This window comes from Meleagris gallopavo, chromosome 1 (assembly GCF_000146605.3).
Source record: "Meleagris gallopavo isolate NT-WF06-2002-E0010 breed Aviagen turkey brand Nicholas breeding stock chromosome 1, Turkey_5.1, whole genome shotgun sequence".
Taxonomy (NCBI): Eukaryota; Metazoa; Chordata; class Aves; order Galliformes; family Phasianidae; genus Meleagris; species Meleagris gallopavo.
In genome coordinates this window covers 30,877,670-30,891,973 of record NC_015011.2, presented here as the reverse complement: position 1 = coordinate 30,891,973, position 14,304 = coordinate 30,877,670, and the positions used below count along the sequence as shown (strand labels likewise).

The window sequence follows — 14,304 nt, the reverse complement described above, 5'->3', positions numbered from 1 at the left end:
AAAAAACACCATTTTAAGCTATGATGGTGCAGGAGTGGAAAGCCATACAGGTTTCCCACACTGCAATGCTGGGGCATAGGACAACCGCTTCCTTCTGGAGTTCTTCCTATCTCCTGTCATCCTGTCAACTACCAATTTTCTCCACTAGATAGGGTGTGTACAAGATACTCTGAGGTTAATTTTAGCTCTAAAGGAAGTTTCTTCCAGAGCCAACAAAGGAATATAATTCTACAGAGGCTAAGTTGAAATATCGATATGGCTATACTTTTTGGGTCCCTAAACTGGGCTTGTGCTGGCCATGGATAAAGGGTAGGGAGATTAGCTTTGTATGGTTGAAGTTGTTTTCTTATTTCTGTGGTATTTTTTTTTTTTAAATAGGAACAGTCTTTGTGCTATTTATCAGCATTGTGCCTTCCAGACCAGAGCTCAGGACCCCTCAATTCCCAAACTCTTCTTCTCTCTAGGGGAAAACAGCTGTAGAGGAGCTGCTGTCTGCAGCTCAACAGGCCCAGCGTAAGCAGTAGCTTTTTGAATATGAACTTCTAAGTCTTCCATAGAGAAGATTTAGATCCAGAGAGAAATTATATCCACTCTGGTGCAACAAAAAGGACCTCTTTCTGAGTCGTAACCATTTTGGAAAGGTTTTGGTGAACGCTACACATTTTCTAATACAGTACTGAATCACATGTTTTTAAAATGTTAGAAAGACTTCAAACTGGTTGAAAAGTAGATAAGATAGTTAGATCCTTATTTCTCAAGAATTATTTCTTAGAAGAATGAATTTGAATCCATAGCACTTAGATAATGTCTGGAAACTTCTGAAGCAAAAAATAATTAGGTAGTCTGTAGAGAAGCTAAGTTGCCATCTGGCTGCCCCAAGCTAGCTATTTAATATTCTTACAGAATTTGTGAAATAAGTTTACTTTTATTTTCAATCTTTATATGAAAATGGAAATCTTCACCCAAAACTATGTCACAGAAAGCCTTGAAAAATATCTGTGATGTTTGCAGCATTTCTATACATGCTATTACATCAATGTCCATTGCCAGACTGTAGGCACAGTGCCGTGGCATGCTTCATTTTCCATCCGCAAAAAAGTTTTACCATGACTGTAAGGAGTATTGGACTTCATAGTTTATACATACTATCATGCATAAATAATATCAAGGCTTAAAAGGGCAGCCATGGGATAAATTTGGTCTTAACAGAATAAGAGCGAAGTACTTCTCACATAGTCCCAGTGAATAATAGTACATCTTCACATAAAGTTCATATGAGGCTTTTTCTTACCCTTCCATTCATCTTTTCTTGAAGGAAGAAAATATCACGTTCTAACTCTCCTAACACTTTCTGGGCTAAAAGGAGCTATAACATAAATGTCACTCTTTTTCATATTCTATTTTCATTTTCATTGGTGTTTTTATATTTCAAAATAGTGTGAAAGGAGTCCCCCAGCACCACAGACTCAACCAAAACTGTTTACTGTTATCAGTTTAAAAAAAAAAAGAAGAAAGCACAACTTTTTGGTCAGTTTATTACTTAGAATATTTGCATCAGGACCATAAAGATGCATGTCATTATTCCTCTAAACACCTGCTCAAACCATAACAGGGAACACTAAAATTTTACAGCCTTATTCAAAATACAGCTTCACTAGTCTCTCTGTTTAATCTTCAAAATCCAATCACCATCTGATACGACTAGCAAAGACAATGTAAAAGTGTTCTTTAAAACTTACCAAACCTTCTAACATACCAGCATGAAGTTGCTTTCCAAAATACTGAACTACACTGCTAAAATATATTGTGGAAATTTCTGATTTCCATGGGACTGTCCAGGCAAATAAATGCTTATTTCATTGTCTCTAGATTTTTAAGTGCAGTTACTTTCTCTTTAACACACCACACAACCATCATATACTTGTGATGGATCTCCAGTTCTTCTGTTTGGAGTGACACTGTTTATATGCAAGCACATCTAACTTTCATATTTCTGCAAGAGCCCACCCAGGTGCCTTGATATGCAAGGTCAGAAGCCTAAATTCAGTCTTGCAATTCCTTGTGGTTCCAGTTCCAAAGCTGCCTGGCTGCCTTGGAGCACGGGGAAGACAAAATCAATACTGTTTCTGCCTGTTCACAGCAACATAGCTGTAGTCTCATTCCTGTGGAAAATATATTCATCAAAAAAGTTCTATGAAAAACAGAAGTTAAGTTATTGAGTTACTTATTTTCCCTGGGATAGTTGTTATTCAGAATTACTATATACAGTGTTCACTAAAAATATAGATCGTGTTTTGTTGTGCTTAGATACTTAAGATCAGTGTCTTTCTCAAACTAAAACTAAGTATTCTTAAGTACAGTGGCAACTTCAATGGAACGTATCTGCTTTGTTACTGAGCAAAGTTAAAAGTTAGCACTGAAAAAAATAAAATTTGTGATGTTTTTGAAGGTTTTTTTACAGTTTCAAGGAAGAAAAAAAGTTTGGGTGTTGTTTTTTCTTTTTCTCAGTCACAAAAGGTAATAACTGTGGTGATCTTTAAAGGAAAAATGAAAATCCATAAAGCACAGAAAAAAAGATATTAGTAGGGATCAACTTTGAAGGCCTTTAACTACAAGTAAGAAATTATTTGAAGTAATCATTTTTCTGTTTCATGCTGAGTCCTTGATAAGGAATTCCTGAGCCCAGTCCTTGATAAGAAATTCTAAAGCTCTCCCTGTTTTGTCCACTTTTACTGTCAGTCACATTTATGTATGGCTTTCACTGGTGATCCACTAAAAAGCAGGCATTGCAGATTTCCTTGAAGAAGGAAAATATCACAACAGGGACAACAACAAGAAATGTGGTGGTGAGGAGAAGGTCTGCAGAGCTTCTGTGTAATGGTGGAAACATCACCAGTGCTGCTGCCAGGTTGTAGCTGCCCATATAAGCACATTCAAAATAGATCTTTCTCTTTTATTCTGCTGCAAACAATTGTTTGTTTTCTCTTTATCTGTATTTTTATCTCCACCCTACCACTCATTCATTTCTTTACATAAAGACAATCCTTGGACAGGATTCAGATTCAAGCTTTCTTTTTTTTTCTTTGGACAAAGCCTTTTTATAACTGTTCAGGCATTACACAAGATTTCTTTTTTTCTAAATTTTCACTCAGTTCAGATTTGTATTGTGTGATTAAACATTATCTGAACTTTAAAACAAAGTCTGAAAATATAACTCTACGGCACCCAAAGTGGGAGCAGGATGCTACCGTGACCAAGATGGCAATTACACCTTGGATCTTAAATTCTTATACCAGATGAATTAAAATCTGTGGGAGATTTTTCATAGAGTAATAGAATCATCTGAGTTGGAAGGGACCCTTAAAGGTCATCTAGCCTAACCGCTCTGCAATGAACAGGGACATCTATAGCTAGATCTGATTGCCCAGAGAGGTGTCTCTTCCATGGGGACATTCAAGATCAGGTTGGATCAGCCACTGAGCAATTGTTTCACTCTCAGGTCTCTGTCCCCCCAAGCTTTCTCTTCTCCAGACTGAACAGCCCCAGCTCTGTCAACCTGTCTTCATAGGGGGAGGTGTTTCTCTCCAGCAGCAATATCACTTTTTTATCACACAGTGCTAGATTTTCCCCCTTGCTAGTTGGTCTCTGAAAAATCCAAATCAGGTATAGAAGCTCTTATTACAATACACACGTTCCACATAAAGTCAAAAAGGGACTATCTGACCTCAGCAAGCTGATAATTTTTGCTAAGGAGGAGAAAGAATAGCATACAAAACAATAGAAGAGGCCAAAATGATGTGTAACTTTACTACAGCCCTGCTTTTTCCTATATATCTGTTACTCTGCAACTAAAATTTTTTAAACATCTCTGTTTTTTGTTGGTTTGGGTTGTTTTATTTTTTTTGCTGGCAGGAAAAATATGTTTCACAAGCACATGAAATACATTTTCTTCTAATGGCCTTTCACAAGTATGAACTGTATTATTAATGTGCTCCTGAGAATATTCTTGCTCTGTTTTAAGTCATCTGTTTATTAAATGGCATGGGAATGTCTCAGAAGTATCAAAGTTCAAAAGACTTAGATTAGGAAATGCACCCATCCCTCAGACTGAGTTTTCAGTTTATGTAAGTTCATATGCTGTAAGATAATTTTAGCAATTTAACTTAGAAGATATGTGGAGGAAATCAAATTTATGTTATTCTTTGAAAAACCTCATTCAGCTCCTCCGACTAGATGATAGCATGTCTCTTCATCTAGTTGTTAAAATAAGGCCACAAGGGACTGTTAGATATGCAGAAATAATAACTTATCCTTCTCGAAAGCCTTTTTTGTTCCCCAGGAAACCATCCAGTCCTGAAGGTAATAAGAAATGAGAAATCCACCACTATCTGTGGCAGATTTATCCCAATGGTCATCAAGAATATAAATGTGTGTCTGCCATTGAAGGTTCTTACTCAGTACAAGGAATAACTTTTTCCCCACAAGAACATCATTGGAGCAGGTTGGTTATGCTTTCCATCGTTGGAGATTTTCAAAATCAGACTGGATAAAATCCAAGAGCAAGCTAGTCACAGCTCAGAGGTGACAATGCTTTGAAAAGGAAGTTGGATTAGTGACTTCCTGAGGTCTTTTCCAGCCTAAATTATCTTATGATCTATAAACACTAAAATTCTACCATTAATTTGCCTGTTCCAAGTTCTTAATTAGGGCTTTCTGGGCTACCAGTCTTAGTTCTGCTGAATTCTCTCTGCTGGAGCTCTCACTCCCTTGCAGAGCTTTAAGCTTCCCTGCTCTCAGGCATGAAGAGCTGCAAATCCATTCTCCAAGGAATTTCTCGCTCTTGTCTCTGCAGCAGGAGATCTCCAGACTCCCAAAATGCAAGCTATGAGCCTTTAGAAAAGCTCTAACCTACATCATAGGACAGCCCAGAGTTAAAACCATTGGCTGTTCTTTTGTCCCCAGCAGGCACACTATCAGAAATTCTTTTTATTGAAAAACAAAATAGAGTTTCCAGCTATCCCTATGTTCATCTGCAAGCAATCATATTGTTCTATTACTAAAGAAGACTGATATTAAAGCTAAATAAAACAGAACTAAGGAGAAGAATCTCACCAGGACGTGGTAGGCAATCATGCCAATATGTGGTGTGTTTTCCTTGGTGAATGACTTTTGAAACTGAAATGGTAACTATTTCCTATATGGAATAAAATTATATAAAAGTTCCCTTTGTTATGGATTATAAAAGAATTCAAAATGAGGTGGTTTCATTGTTATTTTTTAATTAGGAATCAAGAAAATTGTAGCAGGTAAGGGGAAAATGTGAAGAAAAAATATGTTCTCTTTTTTAAGTAGCAGACCTTTATTGCTTTGGAAACAAAGAATCAATATGATGGAGATCCTTGTTTCAATAACTTACTCCAAAAATCCCATGATCCACTGATGAACAAACTTCTGTATCATATGGTTCTGCTCTCCATGTTTCCAGTTGCTCTGGCATTGTGGTGATCAGTGCAAAGGAGTTTTCATGGATTTGGGATTACCTGAGGGACAATAGAAGAGCAATGTCTCTCAGTGACCCTCTACAGCAATTTTCTTCCCTAAACATTTTGTGATGATGCTTCCAGCAACAAGACTTCAGTAAGTCAAACCATTTGGAGTGAAGGATCTGGAGTGGAGGATCACTCAATGTCTTTATTATATCCAGCACTGAAATATCTTCTTACCTGACTTCAAGAACTAAGTTCTACCTCCTCTAATTTAATCACATGAACCTTCTAAATCTACTGTGGCTTCTGAGTGATAATATGCTCTAATTGGGATCAAAAAGGAGAGAGTAGACAAGCAGAGCTAGGCTGATTCATTACTTGGATTTGAGGAATGTCTGCCTTAGAATGACCCTAGTTACTATTACTCACTTTCCTCACTGTCACCACCCATCAGTGCAGGAATAAAATTCAAATGCTAACTCTCAGCTTATGTTAGTAATGTGTTCTTATAATATTCAGACTCCTTTTCTCTACCTAACCCTTCAGTCTACCAGTGTAAAAGTAACTATTTGGAAAGGGAGTGGAAAACAATTTAAACATTTGAGAGATAAAGCTGTTTCCTAGCTAAAAACTACTGACATATAAGTTTTACTGTCAAAAATAATGAAGAAGAAAGAGGACTCTAACTATCTCTTCTTTAGCTAAACCCTCCTCTTGAAAATCCTAACCTGCATTAACAGAAAAAAATCTCTTCCTACTTTTAACTACTCTTATTATTCTGTTCACTCATGCAGCTTTATCATTCAACATTTTCACTGTCCCAACTCAAAGCTTAAACTCTTATACATTCATTGATCCTGAATGGACTTAAGTAGTCTTAACTATTTAACTGACTCTTCACGAAGAAACTTCTGTATCAGCTTAAATTTCAGAAACTGACCCTGAATGAAAAAACATTGTGTGAAACTAAGTCAGTAGGATGAAACTCACCTTGTATCAACAAGTCTCACAATCCATTTCTGTTTTCACAGATGTTTCCTGTTGTGTCATACATACTCTTTAAACATTGCTTCAGAGTTCCAGCTCAAAATTAAGTTCGCAGATATAAAGCAAGACCTTGACCTAAATTTTCAATATGATTGTTGAAGATGTCATATGGTTCACTTATTAGTACAGAATTAGATAAAAACACATAATTTAAAATTAACCAAAATTAAAAATAAAATGAAATATTATTTCACTCTTAATCTTAACAAACCTTAATTACCTAGAACTAACTCTTAGAAAATTCAAAGATGAGAAAAAATTGTCTTTTTATCTTCAATAAATTTAGTTTAAGTCTATCACTGGTTTGCAAGAGCTAGGGAGATTAAGTGTAAATAATGCACATAATTTACTTTCATGTCATAACTTTATTTCAAGAATTTAATTTTAGTCATCTAAGCTATATCTGTACTTGTATTTAGGTTGAATTTACAATTGACCCAAGCCTATGACCACAACGTTCCTATGTTTGAATTCTAGGACTTCTGCCCAAACACATGGTTATTTTAACATCAGAATTTTCACCGAGCTCCAAAGCACAATACATTTCTGCCATTTAACTCTCACTCAGCACTTTTGTAAGATCTCTTGAATTTATTCATTAAATACCTGAACTTAGCAGAGAAACTACTTCAGAGGAAAACATATAGTTCTGTTTCAGACTGACCACTTTCATTTTTCCACACAGTTATTAGAAAGAAAAACCATCACCGTCATTTTTGCTGGTAAAAGACTTGTCAATATTTGGCCAAAATTGAATGAAAACTCACTCTTTTTTCTACAGTATCTTCTACTAATTTTCCATTTTCTGTTATAAAACAACTTCACTTCTGCTATACCACCTCAAGATGTTTATGTTTGTTCAGACAAGTAAATGTTGGAATTCTCCAGTTTGCATTTACATTTCCAAAAGTGCCTCCCAATTTTAGTTCTTTATTAACTTCTTTCTCTGAAGTAAGCATAAGAAAAATGAAAGTCAGAACAGATTTCAGAGGTGTTTGATCTCAGAATTTTAAACTTTTGCCCTTCCCACAGTTTTCTTTCCTATGCAATGATAAAGAAACCCAATCTTTAGACCTAAAGTTAAATTCAAGGACATAAGAGATCAGAATGTTTGGATTTATTGGGAAAGTAATTAGTCATTGTGGATTACACTGATGTCTGCCAGCTGAGTATGGAAATCTGCAGGAAGACAAGAAAACAGCGTAGGAGTCAAGTGCTGCAATGAAAACAGGGAAAAACAGTGAGATGTGAGGAAAAAGCGCCAGCACTTTGTGAACACCCATCTCCCATTTCAGAAAAGCTACCGACAGCATTCAACAAGGTTTTCTACAACAGATAAGGATATAAGTTTGTGTTAGTAACAGATAGATTTTCAGTTTCCTATCCTTTAAAGTAGATAAAACAGTGGCAGTATTGGGTAATAACACAGATTGGTGAGTAATTCTGGTGTCTCATTTCACAAAGAAAAGTGTTGTGAATATCACAACATTGTGATATTCAAAGGTCTCTACAAGTATCCTGAAGTAAAATTTTGCAGTGGCATGACTCAAGGTAAATATTTCTTTTGCAAAATAATCTGGCTAAATTTTCTTTGTGTGTATCCATATTAGCTAAGAGAAAGAAAAATTAGAATTAGATAAAAACTCTTCTACTAGGATGTCAGATGCCGAACAAGTACAGACATGCTTTGGAAAGAGAGGGAAAAAAAAGAAAAAAAATGAATTTTACACAACAGGTAAATCCATGACATTTTACTGGGTGTGTAGGACCAAAAGAATGTCAACCAAATGTCTAAATATGGTGCAACTTCTTCTCCTTCTGACCTGCCAAAATCTTTCCTAATATCATGCTAAAAGAAACATAGTATTTAGTTCTTACCTAGTACTTAACAATTCTAACCAGTGATGAAATTAAAAGTATGGGTTTATCAGAACTAAAACTAGACAATATTAAACCTCTTTAAGAAAGATTTACATGTATTGTAAGTACTTTCTAATTCTAAAAAGGACAAAGTCTAATGATACCTCCAAAGGGAAAGGGTTTGGATTATCTTGTTTTTGCTTGGAAGATGAAAACTGGAAGGCACAGGTGGTTGTGACAAGCCACATCCACCAAGGAGGGCAAAAAAAAATCTGGAGCATAATCGTGATAGGAAAGAGAGAAAGAAATAATTCTGTTCTACTCTTCACTTCCTCTTAACAAAACAGTGTTCTACTCTAAATTCTTCATATATCACTTTTACGAATAATTTCTTTTCAAATTGATTAATGATCAGTCATGTTTGCATGAGATCTCTTGAATGAATGTCTCACTAATTTCTTCTTCTCTGCAATTAGCATGACCTATAAAAAATTTGATTACTCTTTTCTTGTGCATTTATTCTTCACAATTAGAAATTCATATTAATGCAAAACTTCAGTTAAAACTGTAATGTGACAATACACCCCACCCTACCAAAAGTAACCATGAGAGAAAGTCAATTAGAATGATTTATTTAAAACAATTTATGCATATGATTGTCCCTCATCTGGAAGCTGTCGTAACTCTTCACGTTAGGGTTGTAATTCTAAGATGTCAGAGTACCAATCTTTCAACTAATTTAAAAACAAACTGCAAACTGAGCCTTAATTGGCTGGAAATTTCCTATCATTTTTGAAACTTTTCAAATGCTGTCAAATTAAAAATCCAGCACTTGTTTAGATTTTTTTATTCCATTTAAGACATATTTATGAAAAAGTAATGAATTTCAAAGACACATCTTTACTAGGAGTTTACAGGGAAAAAAAAAAATGTTTTTGAAGTTCAGCAATTTCATCTCAGATATATTTATATTCCACTCTCTGGCCTACCACATGTATAGTCAGACAAGACAATCTTCATGTCTAAGTCCAAGAAACAAGACCCTTCTCTTGTCAGCTGTCTGTAATGACCAAGTCACTATTTCGGACTCTAGGTTGCGCTTCCTTCAGCCTTGCCCTGCCTCCTGGCCATTCTTGTCTTCTGAACAAGTCTGTTGGAAGAACAAGATGTGAATGACATTTTGATTGTTGACATTCAATACAAAATCTAATTGGGCAAATAGCAGAAATTACAGTGACTGCTTCAAACTAATAAAGACCAGGACATAAGCTGCTGGCAGTTCGTCTGGGGAATCTGCAAAAAATCCATTTTATTATGATATCACTTGCAATAAGAGATTACCTTTCCTATAGCACTGTATAGAAATAATCAGGCTTCCTACTGCCAAATTCTTGATCTTCTTCAAGATCACATAGCCAGCCAACTCATCTCCTAAGGGAAATGACACATATTAACCTCAATGAGTTTTGTACAGTTAGGCTAAAAAAAAGGAAGCACACGTTCTCTTACCAAATTCTTCCTAACTCTATGACTTGTGGCCTCCAAGGGTTTTATAGATTTATCCTCTGAGGTTCAAATCACACCTATCTCCAAATCTGGTAAATATTCATTAAAATGAATGTGGGGAACTTGAGTACAGCGTCCAGGATTTACTGGTCTCCTTGCTCCCAGCAGCATGCTTACTGCCTTTAAGCAAGATTATGGCTTTTTGTCTTTACTATTTCACCTCCTTTATAGGAGATAAAACAAAGCTTACCATCACTCTGCTTTATTTTATCATGTCTTTGATCATTTTATGTTTTGTGATTAAACAAACATTGCAACAGACTTAATATTTCATATAACTTGCTATGTATTGATTTTTATTAATGACAGTCCTCAAGTCACCTCCCTCCAGATTCTTAACTACTCAGATAATAAAATTTCAGCAAGAAAATTTCTGCACTTTATAACAATCAGGGAGAAGCAGTTCTCCCTGACAAATCTGTAAATAATTCTGATTAATTTTCCTTTTCCCCTGCCTTTTGTGTTTATTGCAATGATTACTGAAGATCTTTGCAAAAAAAATACAGGTTCTTATGTAAATGCTTACATTTTTTATGCTGAGTATTTCCACATCCCGTATATCATGCTGGAGCTATTCCAACGCCTTTCTGAGGAAGTGTAAGAAGAAATATGTAGCAGTGATTCAGGATATGGCAAACCAGGCATTGTTTGAGTATGAAGACACAGCAGAACAAAAATCTTTGCAAACAAAGAAACAAACAAAAAATAACAGAAAATCAAAACAACAAAAACTAACACACACCAAATCCCTCTTCAGGACGGAAATATTTTACTGCTCTAGAAAGGAATGAAACATTCCAAACATCAAAAGTCTTAAATAGTCTGTTAACATGTTCTGCAAGAGTCGTGCTCTATCCTGAGAGGCTGAAGGCTAACAGGATTCAGGTCAGCTTCATTCCCTGCCTCTCTGTGGACCTGCCATAGCCACTTGCCCAAAAACCTCCTGGTGTGCATCACCCAATGTGTCCTGTAAGCCCTTCTGCCTCTGATGGGCAGGTAGGTGACTCAGAAGGGGCCACAGTCATAGCTGTGCATTGGAGAGGAGGCCCTGCTGTGCGAATGTGTTGGCAGAAGGCAGCAAGCGAGCCTGAAGACCCTGTATCTCCTAAAAGTAGACAAAATCTGTAAAGCTCAAACACAAAAGGAAATTGAAACCATAGTTTAGGAGTGCTCCAAAATGAAAGAACCATCTTTGCCCTTAGGAGGGGAACTAAGTCTCAGCAATAAAATCCGCATGCTCTCAAAAGCTACCAGATGGACCTGTAAAAATCTCTTAGTTGCTATACAAGAGAGCATAAAAATAGGCCCAAGGCAAAAAAAAATCACAGTCTACAAGAACATATGTTCCATTGTAAACTCTGTAAGTCAAGACAAAGAGATGTTGGAAGATGATGCAAGATAACAATTCAGAATGGAGAGCATAGAAAAGATCACAAGGTCTCATTTCTATCAAAGAGGAGAGCCAGAGAAGATTAAAGGTCCAACCAGGTTAGGAAAGGGTTTGAAGATGTCTTATGGAGGGCAAAAACACTAGATGTGGAACAGTCCAGCCTATGCTATTAATAAAGCTTCTCACAACTTAAAGCCACAAGGAAAGTGGCTTGGGGATATCACAGTATGAAGGACAAGAGGGAAGAGACATACTATCTTAACTGAATTGCAACCCAAAGGCAACTTGTTCACTGATGAAATAAAAAAATCACAAGGTTAGGCCCCTAAGCAATCTGAATTGTATCTGTTAGCTACCTCAAAAATAGAACAAAAATTTTAATGCAAACAGTATTTTTCCATCTCCATCAATATTCCAACTATTTTAATGGTAGGGGAAAGGTGGGTCCACATTAAAGGTGCCCACTGCTTGAGAATCTGTGCAGAACTGAGGCAGAGGAACACCTACTTTCTGACTCCTGATTGACCTTAGATCAGATTTAGATGCCAGATTCCTCATGCCATTCAGGAAGATGATTCAGGAATGTGCTAAGGTATTATTCCAGACCTTTGAGACAAAATATGAGGTGCTCTTGGAAATTACTCACTTCAGGAAGACAAGCAGCAGCTGAGCAGTGTCAGCACACATTTTGGACACAAACAGCTAAATTCCGCCTAGTCAGTTACTGGAATTAGGTCTGATCAAATATACAAAAATGGAACCTTTTCAGCTTTTGACTGAGACAGAAATGCAGGGATAGATTATCAGTTTCCATGTTTTTTCCATTCCTGATACATCAGCATGTGTCTGATGGATGGCTTAAGACAACAACAGATCATACTTGTTTTCATTCAGCACCTCCTTTGGGAGACAGTGTCTGCATCTCAGCTGAATAGCAAATACAGTCTGTGGAAATTCTTGAGCTCTGTATCTATTTCCCTGATGTTCAGACTGGGGACCTGACAGAAACAAATCTTTGGATGGTGGAAAGGAAAATATTGAATTTCCTGTCCTCAGTCTGATACAAGGTCAGACCTAAGCTGGAAGTGCATCCAAGAAGGATCTTAGGATCTTTCGAGATCTCCCACATATAACTGTTTGGACATAGTCAATGTCTGTGTCTCAGACTATGGTCTGACTTGGTTCAGATCCAGGTGTTTCATCAAAAACCACAACATTTCTCTATATTTTAAACAGTTCAATGTGCCAAAGTTTACATAGCTATAAATAGCAAAAAGCATGGCAGATTGCTCCAAACAACTTAGGGGAAAATCTAAGGCTGATGGTTTAATAGTAAATAAGCAAAACAATGAGTTAAGTTTATACAGGGAGGAAAAGTTAATATAAGAAGGTGTATAAAGAGAGGCTGCCTATCCAGGAGCACAGGAAGGAAAAAGTTTCTCTGGAATAATAAAGTATCTCAGGGAAACGCATCTAATTGGGCTGCCTCCATTGACAGCCTGAAAGGGCAGCGGGAGCAAAATATCCTTAGAGCATGTGGTGGAAGTCATGAACAAATGCCTGAGACACTAACAATAGCTGAAAGTCAAGATGTCCACACAGAAAAGGGACTGCTTGAGTCAGGCACGTAGAGGCCTTGTGTTTTTGTTATGGGAGGCATAACCATGAGCAAGACCCACAAAGACAGTAACAAGTTGTACATTTTATAGGTGAGCTGTCTTGTGTCCTGCTGGTCCAGAACTTGAGCACACTGCATCCTGGAGCAATACAGCACTGAGATATTGCAGGCAGCACCGGCACTTCTTTTTAAGCAGTACATAAAGTACATGACAGATGTGACACTAGTAAAGCATTCTCCTCATTTTAAAACATGGACTGTAGATGTCACTGTGCTATAGGAAGACATGTATTAGCAGTAATTACCCAATGCAGTTGTATTAGGACAGCAGTTTATAGAATACACCCATCTGAATTCCAAGACTAGATTTTCCAGGGTAGGCTGCAGAGGAGTATTCTCCATTCCTCCCTTGGAAAGTGGGCCTGTGCCCAACTGAGCCTGCAAAGAAACAGAGCCAGCAGGACAGAAAATCGGACAGAAGCAGGCTTCAGGCACACTGCAGGGACTGGAACCGACCTTCCCTTTGGCAGCTGCACAGTGATGCTGCTATTTAGTAGCTAAAGCTCTCAGTTAAAATAGATTGCTGCTGGGTACTTGATGAAGAGAGATACATACCATAAACACCAAACTCTTCTGGGCTCCTCAAAGAACTTACTATCTAAGCACCTTCATTTCCACTAACTCTTACCAAAACAGATCTGGAGCATCAGTTTAGAGTAAGTCTCCTCTACAATCAGATTGAAATGTGACTGCAGCAGAAACAAAGCTTCCTCATCCATTCAGGAGTCAGCAGCAACAAAGCTATGGCTGTTCAGGATTGGGGTGCTGTCTATATGCATACAGTATCCCACAAGATATACAGCATGGGTCTTGAAATTATGTGAAGTAAATTAAATTAAGTGAAGTAACACAAACCCAAGTTTAATAATTAATAATAAAAACTGTGTGTCTTCACAGGCACACACACAGAATTATCAAGAACTATTAAACTTACCCCTAAACTCTCTTCCCAAAGCCCCCCATGCCAGTTAGTTGTCGTGGTTGAAATCCACTTTCCAGTCAATATCAGCATAAGGACATTCCACTACAGCTGGTCCCCATGGGATGTACCTGGGTGTACCTCTGGAAATGCTAGCAGCTGTGGGGGAGGTTGCAGTCTTGAAACTCTACTCATAACAGATACACTGTTGCTGCATTGTTATCCTCGATGGAATAAAGGAACAATACAAAGTGACCAGTTTGTGCTTGCATAATTTGTTGTGGAGCTTTTACCCCATTGATGTTGGATGCTGGCTAATGAGACCCAGCTTCATTTTCCTCTGGAGCCTTGCTGCGCT

General features: G+C 37.1%; 1 long non-coding RNA gene across 2 annotated transcripts; it reads right to left on the bottom strand.

Moving 5' to 3' along the window:
- Window positions 1-1,534: 1,534 nt before the first annotated feature.
- On the bottom strand, window positions 1,535-13,871 carry LOC104909812. 2 transcript variants are annotated; one of them, XR_002112020.2, is made up of 6 exons: window positions 13,273-13,871; window positions 10,486-10,546; window positions 9,735-9,824; window positions 6,477-9,543; window positions 5,417-5,540; window positions 1,535-2,162 (listed from the first exon to the last, which is right to left on the bottom strand). It is a non-coding gene; the product is annotated as an uncharacterized LOC104909812 (long non-coding RNA). The 2 variants fall into 2 exon arrangements; XR_792614.3 differs by having other exon boundaries at window positions 5,417-9,543.
- Window positions 13,872-14,304: the final 433 nt, after the last annotated feature.